Here is a 17,109-nt window from a genome sequence, read left to right as displayed (position 1 = left end):
TGACCAGCAGATACTTTTCTCTTATGGCTTCCTCCTTTAAGGGGTCCGACCATATCGAGTCCCCAGACCGCAAAAGTCCAAGTGGTGGGGATTGTTTGTAAGGAAATGGGGGGCATATGGCTTTGGTGGGCGAAGAGTTGGCATCCGACGCAACGTTGGACAAGGTCCCATGCATCTGCCCAGGCCGTCGGCCAATAAAACCCTGTACGGAAGGCCTTGCTAACAAGGGCCCAAGCTGCGGCGTGGTGACCGCTGAGTCCGGCGTGAATCTCGGCCAAGAGCTGCCGCCCCTCTTCCTGGGACATACATCTTTGAAGAACTCTGGTAGCGCTTTTCTTATAGAGCTCTCTGTCATGAACCTTGTAGGCCTTCGAACGCTGGACAATGCAGCGGGCCTCATTCTGGTCCTCAGGAAGCTCCTTCTTGTTAAGGTAGGCCAGGAAGGGTTCGGTCCATGGAGCAATGACTGGCATGATGAGATGCGCCGACGGTGCTATTTCGGTGGTTGAGCCTCCAATGATGTCGGTGTTTTTGGAATCTGGTGTTATGTTCGGATCCGGACTAGTGTTGTCGTTTTCCCCCTGCCACACCAGGATGGCTTAAAAAGCCTTTCTAGAAAGATATTAGTTGGAATGGGGTCGCGCTTAGCACCGATACGAGCAAGGACGTCCGCCGCGTGATTACTTTCTCGAGCCACATGGTGGAACTCGAGCCCCTCGAACCGGGCCGACATTTTTATGACGACATTACGGTAGGCTGCCATCTTTGATCTTTGGCGTCGAAGTCTCCATTTATTTGAGATATTGCAAGGTTTGAGTCCTCGCGCACTTCTAGACATTGTATGCCCATGGAGACAGCCATCCGGAGCCCATGCAATAAGGCCTTGTATTCGGCTGCATTGTTGGAGTCTGTGTATAGTATTTGGAGTACATACTGAACGATGTCTCTAGTTGGTGATGTTAAGATGACGCCTACCCCTAGCTCTGCCAGCATTTTGGATCCATCGAAATACATAACCCAATTGGAATATGCGCCGTACTCTTTAGGGAGTTCGGCCTCTGTCCATTCAGCGACGAAGTCAGCCAGTACTTGGGATTTAATAGCTCGACGTGCTTTGTCTATAATATCAAATGGAAGGAGCTCAATGGCCGATTTGGCAATCCGGCCCGTGGCATCGCGGTTGTTTATAATGTTGTTGAGTGGTACTTCAGAAGCCACCGTGATCGAACACTCCTGGAAGTAGTGACGGAGCTTTCGGGATGCCAGGAAGAACACATATGCTATATTTTGATAATGGGGGTACCGGGATTTGCATGGTGTAAGGACAGTGGATACGTAGTATACTGGCTTCTGAAGCGGGAATGTGTGCCTGTCCTGTTCTCATTCGATGACGAGCACGACGCTCACCACCTGATGTGTTGCCTATATATATAACAACATCTGTTCGCCGATGTTTGGCATGGCCATGATTGGGTTGCTCGCAAGAAGGGTTTTTATTTCCTCTAGTCCGGCTGTTGCCGCCTCCGTCCACTCGAAGTGATCGGTTCGCCGTAGAAGGTGATAGAGTGGCAGTGCCTTTTCTCCCAATCTGGAGATAAAGCGGCTTAGAGCTGCCACGCAACTCGCGAGCTTTTGGACTTGTTTAAGGTCTGTTGGCGTAGCCAATTGTGATAGAGCTCAGATTTTGGCTGGATTTGCTTCAATTCCTCTGTTGGAAACAATGAAGCCGTGCAGTTTTCGAGCGGGGACGCCAAAAACACACTTTTCAGGATTGAGCTTAATGTCATACACGCGGAGGTTATCGAATGTGAGTCATAAATCCTCTATTAATGTTTCGACGCGCCTAGTTTTTATGACGACGTCGTCCACATAAGCTTCAACTGGCACCGGCGTTCTTGAGCCCAAAGGGCATTGTGTTGAAGCAGAATGGCCCATATGGGGCAATGAATGCTGTTGCAGCTTGATCGGTGTGGCAGTCCTGGATTAGGGGGTCTCCGGACAGCCGGACTATCTCCATTGGCCGGACTATTAGACTATGAAGATACAGGATTGAAGACTTCGTCTCGTGTCCGGATGGGACTCTACTTGGCGTGGAAGGCAAGCTAGGCAATACGGATATGGATATCTCCTCCTTTGTAACCGACCTTGTGTAACCCTAACCTCTCCGGTGTCTATATAAACCGGAGGGTTTTAGTCCGTAGGACACAAAAACTACAACATACAATCATACCATAGGCTAGCTTCTAGGGTTTAGCCTCTCTGATCTCGTGGTAGATCTACTCTTGTACTACCCATATCATCAATATTAATCAAGCAGGACATAGGGTTTTACCTCCATCAAGAGGGCCCGAACCTGGGTAAAACATTATGTCCCCTGCCTCTTGTTACCATTCGCCTTAGACGTACAGTTCGGGACTCCCTACCCGAGATCTGCCTGTTTTGACACCGACATTGGTGCTTTCATTGAGAGTTCCTCTGTGTCGTTGCTGTTAGGCTTGATGGCTCCTACTATCATCGATAGTGATGCAGTCCAGGGTGAGACTTTTCTCCCTGGATAGATCTTCGTGTTCGGCGGCTTTGCACTGCGGGCCAATTCGCTTGGCCATCTGGAGCAGATTGAAAGTTACGCCCCTGGCCACCAGGTCAGGTTTGGAAGCTTAAACTACACGGCCGATATCCGTGGAGACTTGATCTTCGACGGATTCGAGCCTCTACCTTGTGCGTCACGCGATCACGATGAGTACGATTTAGCTCTACCATCGGACAGTGTTCAGTAGATCGCACAGGCAGCCGCTCCGACCCTCAATTCAGAGCCAGTAGCGCCGTCCATGGACGGGTGGATGGACCCCGCCACAGAGGCCTTACCATCAGCGGTGATCGAGCCAAACATCGACCTTACCTTGCACGAGAGCCGTGTTGTTAAACTGCTGGATCCTTCTCAGGCCACGGACTCCGAGCCGTCCGCGCCCATTTCTATCGAATCTGATTGGGCGCCGATCATGGAGTTTACCTCCGCGGATATTTTTCAGCACTCGCCCTTTGGCGACATACTGAACTCATTAAGGTCTCTCTCCTTGTCAGGAGGATCCTGGCCGAACTATGTCCGGCAGGACTGGGATACGGATGATGAAGAAATTCGCGGCCCACCCACAACCCACTTAGTAGCCACTGTCGATGACTTAACCGACATGCTCGACTTTGACTCCGAAGACATCGACGGTATGGACGACGATGCGAGAGACAAAGAGGAACCACTGCCCACAGGGCACTGGACAGCCACCTCATCATACGATATATACATGGTGGATACACCCAAAGAAGGCAATGGCGACGAGATAGCGGAGGATGACCCCTCCAAGAAGCAACCCAAGCGCCGATGTCAGCGGCGCCGCTCTAAGTCCCGCCAAAGCAAAAGTGGTGATACCGGCACAGGAGATAATAACACTCCGGATAGTGCCGAAGACAACAACAATCCCCTGCAGCAAGATTTAGAGCAGGAGGATGGAGGAGCCAGCCCTCCTGAGAGAGCGGCAGATGGAGAGACGAAGGATGATAATTACATGCCTCCCTCCGAAGACGAGGCAAGCCTCGGTGACGACGAATTCGCCGTGCCAGAGGATCCCATCGAACAAGAGCGCTTCAAACGCCTGCTTATAGCCATGGCAAATAGCCTTAAGAAAAAGCAGCAGCAGCTTCAAGCTGATCAAGATCTGCTAGCTGACAGATGAACTGAAGTCCTCGCGGCCGAGGAGTATAAACTCGAGCGCCCCTCCAAGAGTTACCCAAAATGCAGGTTGCTACCCCGACTGGAGGAAGAAGCATATGACGCGGCTGATCGGCCACCTTGTGGCCGCGATAGAGAGGCATTCCAGCCAAAAACTCAGCCCGCACCTCGACGCCATTCAAATAAAAAGGCATGGGGAGATACACCAGACCCGCGAGACATATTGGAGGACAAAGCAAAGCATGCAAGATCGATCTACAGATCACGGGGGCGCGCCACTATGCGAGACGATAAACGTCATGCCGGATACAGGAAAAGTAAATCCGGCCGGGCCGAACACAGCGGGCAAAACCCATTCGAGCTGCGTCGTGATATAGCCCAATACAGAGGTGCCGCACACCCCTTATGCTTCACAGATGAAGTAATGGATCATCAAATCCCAGAAGGTTTCAAACCTGTAAATATTGCATCATACGACGACACAACAGATCCCGCAGTATGGATCGAGGATTTCCTCCTCCACATCCACATGGCCCGCGGTGATGACTTACATGCCATCAAATATCTCCCACTAAAGCTCAAGGGACCAGCGTGGCATTGGCTTAACAGCTTGCCAGCAGAGTCCATCAACTGTTGGGAAGATCTGGAAGCCGCATTCCTCGACAACTTTCAGGGCACTTATGTGCGGCCACCAGATGCCGATGACTTGAGCCACATAATTCAGCAGCCAGAAGAATCGGCCATGCAATTCTGGACTCGGTTCCTAACAAATAAAAATCAAATTGTCGACTGTCTGGATGGAGAGGCCCTAGCGGCTTTCAAACACAACATCCGCGATGAATAGCTAGCCCGGCGCCTTGGTCAGGAAAAGCTGAAATCTATGGCAGCCCTCATGACACTCATGACCCGCTTTTGTGTGGGAGAAGACAGCTGGCTGGCTCGCAGTAATAACATATCAAAGAACCATGGTACTTCGGATACCAAGGGCGACAATAGCAGGTCACGTCGCAACAAACATAAGCGCCACATTAACAACGATAATACCGAGGATATGACAGTCAATGCCGGATTCAAAGGCTCTAAACCCGGTCAGCGGAAAAAGCCATTCAAACAAAGTACGCCGGGTCCGTCCAGCTTGGACCATATACTCGATCGCTCGTGTAAAATACACGACACCCCAGAAAAGCTAGCCAATCACACCAACATGGATTGTTGGGTGTTCAGGCAGGCCGGCAAGTTAATTGCCGAAAACAAGGACAAGGGGCCACATAGTGATGACGAGGAGGAGCCCCGGCAGCCACACACCAGAGGACAGAAAAGGTTTCCCCCACAAGTGCGGACGGTGAACATGATATACGCAACCCACATCCCCAAGAGGGAACGGAAGTGTGCGCTCAGGGACGTATATGCATTGGAGCCAGTCGCCCCAAAGTTCAACCCATGGTCCTCCTATCCGATCACTTTCGATCGCAGGGACCATCCCACTAGTATCCGTCATGGCGGATTCACCGCGCTGGTTCTGGACCCAATCATTGACGGATTTCACCTCACTCGAGTCCTTATGGATGGCGGCAACAGCCTGAACCTGCTTTATCAGGACACAGTGCGCAAAATGGGTATAGACCCCTCAAGGATCAAACCCACAAAAACGACCTTTAAAGGCATCATTCCAGGTGTAGAGGCCCATTGCACAACGTCAATTACACTGGAAGTGGTTTTCGGATCCCCGGATAACTTCCGAAGCGAAGAGTCAATCTTCGATATAGTCCCGCTCCGCAGTGGTTATCATGCACTGCTCGAGCGAACCACATTTGCGAGATTCAATGTGGTACCGCATTATGCATACCTCAAGCTCAAGATGCCAGGACCTCGCGGTGTTATTACAGTCAATGGAAACATAGAACGCTCTCTCCGAATGGAGGAGCACACCGCGGACCCCGCAACAGAAGCGCAAATCAACGTCTCAAGGCAATCCACCATTTCGGCGTTTCAAGACCCGGACACCTTCAAGTGCACTCGGAGCAATTGGCAACTAGACCGCCTGGCGTGATCTGAGCTTGCGTAGCAATGCGGCCCCCACCCTAGCCCCACCCGAACGGCGAAACTCGTGCCACGCGTACATAATTACGCATTAAAAATACCATGGGCACAGGTGGGGAGGGGGGCACACTGCGGTACGCCCCAAGACGCGGCTTAAAACGCACTAGGGGCTTCCCATTTGGTTAATTTTCTCTTTTTTCAGGACCTTAATCTCTGGAAACCCTTTCCGGCAGCACTATCGCCGAACACGTGATGCAGCAACCAAGGAGGCAGAAAGCTACGTCACACCATGGAATTCCCAGGTGGATTACAATAATGAGCAAAATATTTGATTTAATACTGTTCCTCAGCTTTCCCTTGGAAGGGACATAGTCCTACTCTTTGCTTATTGCACCATCTGTATCATTCTGCTTTAACGCACCTTTTTGAATAAACAATGAATAACATTATGACTTTGGTTGCATTCTTGTTATATATATATATGTGTTCGTTAATGACGCCTTGCAACCGTACACGTTGGTACGGCCAATACACCAGGGGCTTACGTACCCCACAATATGGTGTGAAAAGTCCGAACACTTTCACAAGTGCGGCACCCCGAACTTATAGCATTATATGTATCAGCTCCGAATCATGTCTTTGGTCAAATGTTGGGTTTGCCCGGCTCCTATGTTTTGGTACCTTACGTTCCGCTCTATCAGCTAAGGTAGCACTAGGAGAACTACTGCGATTGTGCCCCAGTTCTGCTGGGCTTAGCACCTCAGTAGAGAAAGCTAAAACTGACTGTCATGATAAGGCGAGAGACTAGTCGCTGTTCGGCGAGGTTTTTGAGTCCCTAAAGACTTATGCCGCTTAGAGCGAGGGGCCGGCCCTGTCCGGCTTAAAGGCGTGTATCGCGCCCCGAATTCGGCCTTCTGAATACCAGGGGCTTCACCGAAATTTAAAATTATAGAATTCTATGGCTAAGTGAGAGTGATAAAGCATTGTTAGTCCGGTTGCCTTGTTTGTTGTGCTGAGCACCTCCCTCGAAGGACCCAAACATGGGAACAAGAGTGCTCAGGTTTATCCCGAACACCCCAGCACTCGTGGCATGGGGGCAGAAGCCGAGGACTAGCCATCTCTCAGATTGGATAAACAGCCAAACAGAAGGTAATATTTTAAATTCACACAAGCGTTGCATAGCGCATATGAAACAAGTTTTCATCATACATGATCACACGAGCAAGTTTACTCAAATATTACATCCTTGGAACATTCGTCCTCTACAAGACGGGCACCCTTCAGGAAACCCTCATAATAAATTCGGGGGTGCGATGCTCCTTGCCCTACGGCGGCCCTTCCTTGATCAGCTTCACAACGTCTAGCTTGGCCCAATACACCTTCACACGGGCGAAAGCCCGACGTGCACCTTCGATGCAGACAGACCGCTTGACGACCTCCAACCATGGGCAGGCATCCACAAGCCGCCTCACCAGGCCGAAGTAGCTATTTGGAAGGGCGTCGCCAGGCCACAACCAAACTATAAAGCCCTTCATGGCCTGTTCGGCCGCCTTATGTAGCTCGACCAGCTGCTTCAGCTGGTCGCTCACGAGCATTGGGTGTTCGGTCCCAGTATACTAAGACCAGAACAACTTCTCTGTTGAGCTCCCCTCCTCGGCCCGGTAAAACTGTGCGGCATCCGACATGTTGCGGGGCAAATCTGCGAATGCTCCTGGAGAGCTCCGCATTCGGGTAAGTAATAGGTAATTTACTTTCACATGCTTGCTTTGCATATAGAATGCCTTACCCGCCGCTATTTTCTTCATCGCCTCAATCTCCTGGAGGGCCTTTTGGGCTTCAGCCTTGGCACTTTTTGCACTCTCGAGGGCAGCGGCAAGCTCAGACTCTCGCGTCTTCGAGTAAAGCTCCAACGCCTCGTGCTTCGTCACGAGAGCCTGGAGCTCTTGCTGCACCTCACCCACATGAGCCTCTTGCTTGTCCCGCTCGGTGCACTCCCTGGACGCTTTATCTTCGGCCTTGGTTATTGCTTGCTTCAGGGTTGCCACCTCGGTCGTGGCCCCTGGCAAATATACGATGACCCTGTCATTTTGCAATCGCGTCTTCTTTTATATATACATATCTGTAGACAGGGTATTACTTACCCTTGTTCTCCTCGAGCTGCCTCTTGGCAAGGCCGAGCTCTTTCTTGGACCCCTCGAGGTCCTGCTTCAGTGAGGCGACCTCCGCAGTCAGTGCGGCTGAGGCCAGCAGCGAAGCCTGCATATGCATATTGACATACTTAAATTAGACTCCTGCGATATTGTTTGATCCTCTGTTCGGCTTTTCTTTGTGAACACCGAACAGAGCATCAGGGGCTAATGTCTATGCGGTAATATTTTTCCTATATTTTAACACTTACTTCAAAGCCTGTTAGAAGGCTGGCACATGCTTCAGTCAATCCGCCCTTGGCGGACTGAACCTTCTGGACCACCGCACTCATAATAGTACGGTGCTCCTCGTCGATGGAAGCGCTGCGAAGCGCTTCCAGCAGATTGTATGGCACCTCTGGATGGACAGAGGTCACCGGTATAGGCATCTCGCCCCTCTTAGAAGGAGGCCGCCTGCCCGAGCCCGGAACCACTGGAGGTTCCGGCGCGGTGTTCGGCTAAGGGCCGAACTCGGAGCTCTCAGGGGCGTTGTTCCCTCGGCTCCCGGAGTCCGGGAGGCCGCCTTGAGGCGCCTCCGGGATTGTCTCCCCTAGACCCGGTGCCTCGTGAGACAACACCTCGGCGTCGTCAGCAGGATGAGGGGAGGTGGCGGTCGGGACTGGATCGCTATCCATGTCCGACGAGCCCAGGGAGCCGTCCGATGATCCATCGATACTGGCTCGTGGCGGCCTACATAATCATGTTCTGCGTTAGGGAAAGCAGTGCGACAAAGGAATGCTATGAGTTACTCTGGTATCTGAATACTTACGATCTCCCTAGGGGCTTGGCCCTGGGCAACCACTCGTCTTCGCCTTCGTCGGCGGCGGTGGAACTGTCCTGAAGGTGAGTCCTTCCCTTCTTGGACCCTTCGCCCCCCCCAGTTGGGGCGGCCTTCCTTTTCTTATCTCCCCCAACTGGAGGGGGAGCATCTTCTTCTTCTTCCTCGTCTTCGGGGGAGGAGTGCACCGCAGAGTCATCGGATGGTGAGTCCGACGACGCCTGGAGTCGGGAACTCTTTCGGGTTCCCTTGGCCTTCTTGGTCTTCTCCGGCACCTTGTAAGGAGCCAGAGTCAGCATCCCCGTCAGGAGAGCGCCCACAGTGTCTTCGGGCAAAGGGGCCGGACAGTTAATCTGCCCCGATGTCTCCACCCAGTCCTGTCAAAGGCATGTAGATTAGACCCCGCACATGATTAAGCTAGGGGAAATAAGTGTCCTACGGGACGTATTGAACTCACCGAACGCGCTAGGCGCTTTGCGCTTAGTCCGCGGTCCTCGGCGAGAGAAGGAGGGACCTCGGCACCCTTGAACAGCACCTTCCAGATGTCCTTGTGCATCGTATCGAAGAGCTCGCTCAGAGTCTGGTGCTGGGCCAGGTCGAACTCCCACAAGTTAAAATCCCGTTGTTGACACGGGAGGATCCGGCGGATGAGCATAACCTGGACTATGTTGACAAGCTTGAGCTTACTCCGGATACATTTCTAGAGTCCATCCAGCTCCACCGATGAACCCCACGACAAGCCCTTCTCTTTCCAGGGAGTGAGCCGTGTAGGGAATCCGGATCGAAACTCGGGGGCTGCCGCCCATTTGGCGTCGCGCGGCTTGGTGATGTAGAACCATGCCGATTGCCATCCCTTTATTGTCTCCACAAAGGAGCCTTCAAGCCATATAACGTTGGGCATATTGCCCACCATGGCTCCGCCGCATTCTGCTTGTTGGCCTCCTACCACCTTCGGCTTGATATTGAGGGTCTTTAACCACAGGCCGAAGTGGGGCCGGATGCGGAGGAAAGCCTCACACACGACGATGAACGCTGAAATGTTGAGGACGAAGTTCGGGGCTTGATCATGAAAGTCCAGCCCGTAGTAGAACATGAGACCACGGACGAATGGATGGAGGGTAAAGCCCAGTCCGCGGAGGAAGTGGTGGAGGAAAACTACCCTCTCGTGAGGTTCTGGGGTAGGGACGATCTGCCCCGCAGCGGGCAGCCGATGCGCGATATTCGCGGCTAAGTATCCGGCTCCAGGCAGCTTCTTGATATGTCCCTCCATAACGGAGGAAGCCATCCATTTGCCTCCCGCTCCGGACATGTTTTGAGAAGGTTGAGGGAAGGGATGTGGAATTGGGTGTTGGAGCTCGAGTGTGCGAAAACGGATGAGCAAAGGAGGAAGAAGGCGTGGATGAAAAGGTGAATCCTTATCCATTTATATGGGCGGACGAAACTAAGCATCCCCACTAGCCTGGTAAAACTCGCTTATCCCCCAAGCGCTAATCAATGGCGCGGTTGTGTTACCCACACCCTTATTGATGAGAATCCCGTGATAAGGGGACACGATCTCTGCTTTGACAAGATGTGTCAAAAAACTGCCTCGCGTTATGTGCGGGGCTAGTTAAAGGAAATAGTTCGAATAATCACCGGGCCGTGACATAATGTCGTGTTGCCAAAACAAGTTAGCAAATTGGATTTGTGGAAATATTATTCTCTCTACGGTGGTATGTGGAACTTATTTTGCAGGGTCGGACACTATCCTTATATTCAAATTCTTCCGTGGTATATTCGGAGGAGGAACCCGCCTTGCAATGCCGAAGACAATACTGCGCGCCGGACTCATCGCCATTGAAAGCCTGGTTCAGGGGCTACCGTGGGAATCCTGGATTAGGGGGTCTCCGGACAGCCAAACTATCTCCATTGGCCGGACTGTTAGACTATGAAGATACATGATTGAAGAGTTTGTCTTGTGTCCGGATGGGACTCTACTTGGCGTGGAAGGCAAGCTAGGCAATACGGATATGGATATCTCCTCCTTTGTAACCGACCTTGTGTAACTCTAACCTGTCTGGTGTCTATATAAACCGGAGGGCTTTAGTCCGTAGGACACAACAACTACAACATACAATCATACCACAGGCTAGCTTCTAGGGTTTAGCCTCTCCGATCTCGTGGTAGATCTACTCTTGTACTACCCATATCATCAATATTAATCAAGCAGGACATAGGGTTTTACCTCCATCAAGAGGGCCCGAACCTGGGTAAAACATTGTGTCCCCTGCCTCCTGTTACCATCCACCTTAGACGCACAGTTTGGGACCCCCTACCCGAGATCCGCCGGTTTTGACACTGACAATCAGACTCTTTCATTTTGATTTGATGGTATCCGGAATATGCATCAAGGAAACACAGTGAGTCGTTTCCTGCGATAGCATCGATGATCTGATCAATGCGGGGGAGGCGGAAGGGATACTTAGGGCAAGCCTTATTAAGGTCTTTAAAATTGACGCACAACTGCCATGATTTGTCCTTCTTTGGTACCATCACCAGGTTTGCCAGCCAGTCTGGATGTTTTATTTCTCTGATGAATCCGGCCTCAATTAGCTTGGCTAGATCCTCCCCCATAGCTTGATGTTTCCGTTCGGAAAAGTGCCGCAATGTTTTCTTGACCGGTTTGTATCCCTTTAATATATTGAGGCTGTGTTCGGCCAACTCGCGTGGGATTCCTGGCATATCAGAAGGGTGCTAGGCGAATATATCCCAATTCTCGCACAAGAACTCTCGTAGCGCGACGTCGACCGTTGGGTCGAATTGTGCTCCGATGGACTTGGAATTTGACTATTTCTTCTGCTGGTTTGAAGGAGGTGGATTTGGGTCATTTGTCTAGGACCACATCATCCCTGTGCACCGTCGAGCGCAGCGGGGTTAAGTCTTCGGCCGCGAGGGCTTCAGATAATGCCTCAAGGGCCAAGGATGCGGTTTTATTCTCAGCCCAGAGTGCTATGTCCGGATCACTAGCTAGAGTGATTATACCGTTGGGCACAGGCATTTTAAGCTTCATGTATCCATAATGGGGTACCGCTTGGAAGCGCGTAAATGCATCTCGCCCTAAGAGGGCGTGATATCCGCTGTTGAAAGGGGCCACTTGGAAGGTTATTTCTTCGGACCGATAATTCTCCAACGTGCCGAATACTATGTCGAGTGTTATTTTTACCACACACCGCGCCTCCCGACTGGGAATAATTCCTCAGAAGGTCGTGCTGCTTTGCTCAATGCGGCTCCTGTCTATTTCCATTTTGTGGAGTGTATCTTCGTAGATGAGGTTTAGTCTGGTGCCACCGTCCATGAGGACCTTGGTGAGCCGAAAGCCGTCCACGATTGGACTGACGACCAAGGCGACTGGTGCTCGGACTTTCCTGTATTTTGGTTCATTGCCGGCATTAAAAGTTATAGCCGTGTCGTTCCAAGGGTTTATCGCTGCTATTTGACAGACTTCGGTGAGTCCGCGTAGTGCTCTTTTGTGCCTATTGTATGAGGCGAATGTCTCGAAGACCGTCAGTACTTTGGGGTCGTTGTCCTCTGGGGGTGTTGTTCTAGGTTATTCTTGGTGAGGATATCCTCTCCGCTCTTGGCCACTTACCGGAGTATCCAACATGCTCTAAGGCTATGTGTTGGTATGTTATCCGGTGTTGCGTGTATTGCATGGCACATCGATCCATCCTTCCAGAACGGTTCTGCGCCCCATACTGGACTTGTATTTCTTTACTGTTGAACCGGGCGTGTTTCCAGGGTGCGCCCTTTTTGCCTGATTAAGGGGTTGAGTGGGGACCGATGATTCCCAATGAGCTGTTTGGGTTTTCCAGGAGCTTTCCATTGCACTGTACTTCTGTATGATAGTTGCCAAGTCAGCGAAGTGTAGGATGCGATGGCGGTTGATGGCGTTGAGGATTCCTTCGTCCCTGTAATTGTTGTAGAACACTGAGATCGCTTCCTCGTCGCGGCAATCTTTAATCTTGTTTTTGACAAAAAGGAATCTGGCCCGGAAGTGGTGGACCATTTCCTGAGACTGCTGTTTTATGCTCCTGATAGCGCTTGTATTCGGGTGGGTGGGTGGATTTAAATCTGTACCCTGCCCCAGTTTTGGATCCGGAGTATGAAGGTCTTCTGAACATAGCAGATCGGGTTCTGGGATGACCACTAATTTCTTAGGCCCGTCGTCCGATTCTATGTTCGGAGGGCAGGATGGTTCACCTCACGGGTAGGTGCCCGGCTCTTCGTGACTGGAGATCCGGACATAGTCCGTCCTTAATATGGAGGAAGAGTTGTTGACTCGCTCCTCGACTACCGCTATCTGGTGGGTCATCGGCGGAGATTCGATTTCTCTCTGATCAGGTTTAAGGCCAATCCAATCATAGTCTGTAGCGACCCCCAGGGCGGCGATGCGATCTAGGAGCTCGTTTAAGGCCGAAAGCTCCACCAGATCCATCTGCTTGGAGTGTTCAGAATCGATACGAAGGGGGTTTTCGATGACCCAAGAGGTCATCGTCGGCTTAATAACCAAATGGGCGGTCATGGTAAAGCCGCCCAGCCGAAGGGTTTGGCCTGGAGCCAGCATTCCTCCGGTGGCAATATTATCCTTGAGAACAAGGCGAGACATCGATCTTGTCGACGGGACAGTGGAACTCTCAATGAAAGCACCAATGTCGGTGTCAAAACCGGCAGATCTCGGGTAGGGGGTCCGGAACTGTACGTCTGAGGTCGATGGTAACAGGAGACAAGGGACACGATGTTTACCCAGGTTCGATCCCTCTCTATAGAGGTAATACCCTACGTCCTGCTTGATTGATATTGATGAATACGAGTATTACAAGAGTTGATCTACCTCAAGATCGTAATGGCTAAACCCTAGAGGTTTAGCTTGTATGGCTATGGTAATGAATCCCTCTCCGGACTAAGTCCTCCGGTTTATATAGACACCGGGAGGATCTAGGGTTACACAAGGTCGGTTACAAAGAAAGAATCTACATATTTGGTCGCCAAGCTTGCCTTCCATGCCAAGGAGAGTCCTATCTGGACACGGGTGTAGTCTTCGGTCTTCATATCTTCACAGCCCTTTAGTCCGGCCCATGGCCAACAGGCCGGACGCCCGAGGACCCCTTAGTCCAGGACTCCCTCAGTCATGCATGCATTCTTTGTAATTAATGCATTGGTAAACATAACTTTTTGAGAAAAATGAGCATACTAATTAATTACTTGTGCCAACTATGAAATTAATTCCACCGCTCACCGTCTATCCTTGGTTGGAGAGATTTTGAAACTGATCCATAAAAACCGGAAAAGAGGGAGTAGTAACATAGCCTAGGTTAGCTTGCTGCACCATAGACTCCAAGGAAATTGTTGTAGTACTACTCCTATGTACCACTGTACTACTCCTACTACTAAAATACATATATTTCAAACAATATGATAATCTCTCTAACTAAGGTAGGGAGTAATAAAATTTTCTCCTCGGCCTACGAGCCACCGCGCGCATGGGCGAGGGAGCGGTCGTAGGCATAGTAAGCAAGCTTCTCATCGTCCTGCAACTCTATGAGCCACCGCACCCGTGGGAGGGGGAAAGGGCGTACTAAGCAAGCTTATCCTTGTTCTGTGAGTTGATGGGACACATCAAAAGTAATACAGAGCATCTCCGGTGTATAGAGCCTTGCCTCTAAGGGAGGCCCCACATGGTTTGCCTATTATCAAATGAATAAAGCACAATGTATAGAGATTTTAACCAGCCTCGAAGGTGGGTGCTAGCAGAAATTTAAAAGTATTGATTAGCACCACATTTGTCCAATCAGTACTATTTCTCTTGTACTCCTACTTTCTTATGCTTCCTAAGGCTGACAAGTCAGACCAGATGGATTGTTACATTGTTACAGACAGCCTCTAAGGTTAGACGTGATGCTAGCCAATTTTTTTAGAGGCAGTTCATGCAATGTATAGAGGCCTGCCTCTATGAGGAGAGAGAGGGCTTAGAGGAAACAAAAATCATACATTGTGGATGCCCTAAGTGCCTACTTTCCAGTCTATTTGACTCAATTTGAAATCCACAATGTACCCATAATAGATGCTGAGTGGTGGAATAATTTTTTACTTCCATAGTTCGCAAAAGTACTGAGCATGTGAGATGGTGAACGTAGGGAGTACGATACGATTAGTACTACTATTATTTTGGAAGGGTTGTTGTAGTCCCTCCCATTCACATGTTCACATTCGAAGCTTCAATAAAAATGTTGCACGCAAGGATTAAGAGAAACCTCAGTAATGCATGTACTCCCTCAATCCATATAGGGTCTAAAATCCATTTTGGAGGCTAATTTTGACCACATGTTAGAGCAATAATATGACATCCAACTTACACAAATTTGACCATCAAAGTCATACGTGGTCATTATACTGCTAACACATTGATACCTCCATTTTGCATCATGCTTTTACATCGATATTTATTGCATTATGGGCTGTTATTACACATTATGTCACAATACTTATGACTATTCTATCTTATTTTACAAGGTTTACATGAAGAGGGAGAATGCCGGTAGCTGGAATTTTGGGCTAGACAAGGAGCAAATATTAGAGACCTATTCTGCACAACTCCAAAAGTCTTGAAACTTCATGGGAGAAAGTTTCAGAATATATTAAAAATATTGGGCGAAAGAAGTACCAGAGGGGGGCCACCCACCATCCATGAGGGTGGGGGCGCGCCCCCTGCCTCGTGGGCCCCTGGCAGCCCTCTGATGCCCATCTTTGGCTATATGGAGTCTTTCATCGAGGAAAAAATCATAAGCAATCTTTCGGGACGATACTCCGCTGCCACGAGGCGGAACCAATCTAGGGCTCCAGTGAAGCCGTTCTGCTGGGAAACTTCCCTCTGGGAGGGGAAATCATCACCATCGTCATCACCAACGATCATCCCATCGGGAGGGGGTCAATCTCCATCAACATCTTCACCAGCACCATCTCATCTCAAACCCTAGTTCATCTCTTGTATCCAATCTTTGTCCGAAAGCCTCATATTGGTACCTGTTGGTCGCTAGTAGTGTTGATTACTCCTTGTAGTTGACGCTAGTTGGTTTACTTGGTGGAAGATCATAAGTTCAGATCAATTATGCATATTAATACCCATCTGATAATGAACATGAATATTATTTGTGAGTAGTTATGTTTGTTCCTGAGGACATGGGAGAAGTCTTACTATAAGTAGTCATGCGAATTTGGTATTCGTTCGATATTTTGATGAGATGTATGTTGTCTTTCCTCTAGTGGTGTCGTGTGAACGTCGACTACATGACACTTCACCATTGTTTGGGCCTAGAGGAGGGCATTGTGAAGTAATAAGTAGATGATGGGTTGCTAGAGTGACAGAAGCTTAAACCCTAGTTTATGCATTGCTTCGTCAGGGGCTGATTTGGATCCATATGTTTCATGCTATGGTTAGGTTTACCTTAATACTTATGTTGTAGTTATGGATGCTTGCAATAGGGGTTAATCATAAGTGGGATGCTTGTCCAAGGAAGGAAAGTACCCAAGCACCGGTCCACCCACATATCAAATTATGAAAGTACCGAACGCGAATCATATGAACGTGATGAAAACTAGCTTGACGATAATTCCCATGTGTCCTTGGGAGCACTTTCCTTCAGTTTGTCCATGCTTGTCCTTTGCTACAAAAAGGATTGGACCATCTTGTTGCACCGTATTTACTTTTATTACTTGTTACCCGTTACAAAGTACCTTATCACAAAACTATCTGTTACCGATAATTTCAGTGCTTGCAGAGAATACCTTACTGAAAACTGCTTATCATTTCCTTCTGCTCCTCGTTGGGTTTGACACTGTTACTTATCGAAAGGACTATGATAGATCCCCTACACTCATGGGTCATCAAGACTCTTTTCTGGAGCCGTTGCCGGGGCGTGAAGCGCCTTTGGTAGGTGGAATGTGGTAAGGAAAATTTTATATAGTGTGCTTAAATTTACTATCACTTGTTACTATGGAACATAATCCTTTGAGGGCCTTGTTCGGGGTATCTTTACCCTGACCAGTAGAGCAAAGAGTTGCTCCTCAACCTACTGAAAATGTGTACTTTGAAATTCCTTCGTGTATGATAGAGAATCTGCTAGCTAATCCTTTCACAGGTGATGGAACATTGCATCCCGATTTGCACCTAATCTATGTGGATGAAGTTTGTGGATTGTTTAAGCTTGCAGGTATGCCCGAGGATGTTATCAAAAAGAAGTTCTTCCCTTTATCTTTGAAGGGAAAGGCATTGACATGGTTTAGTCTATGTGATGATATGGGATCATGGAACTACAACCGATTGAAATTGGAATTTCATCAGAAGT

Source organism: Triticum dicoccoides, chromosome 2A (assembly GCF_002162155.2).
Source record: "Triticum dicoccoides isolate Atlit2015 ecotype Zavitan chromosome 2A, WEW_v2.0, whole genome shotgun sequence".
In the NCBI taxonomy this organism is placed as follows: domain Eukaryota; kingdom Viridiplantae; phylum Streptophyta; class Magnoliopsida; order Poales; family Poaceae; genus Triticum; species Triticum dicoccoides.
This window is presented reverse-complemented; position numbering follows the sequence as displayed.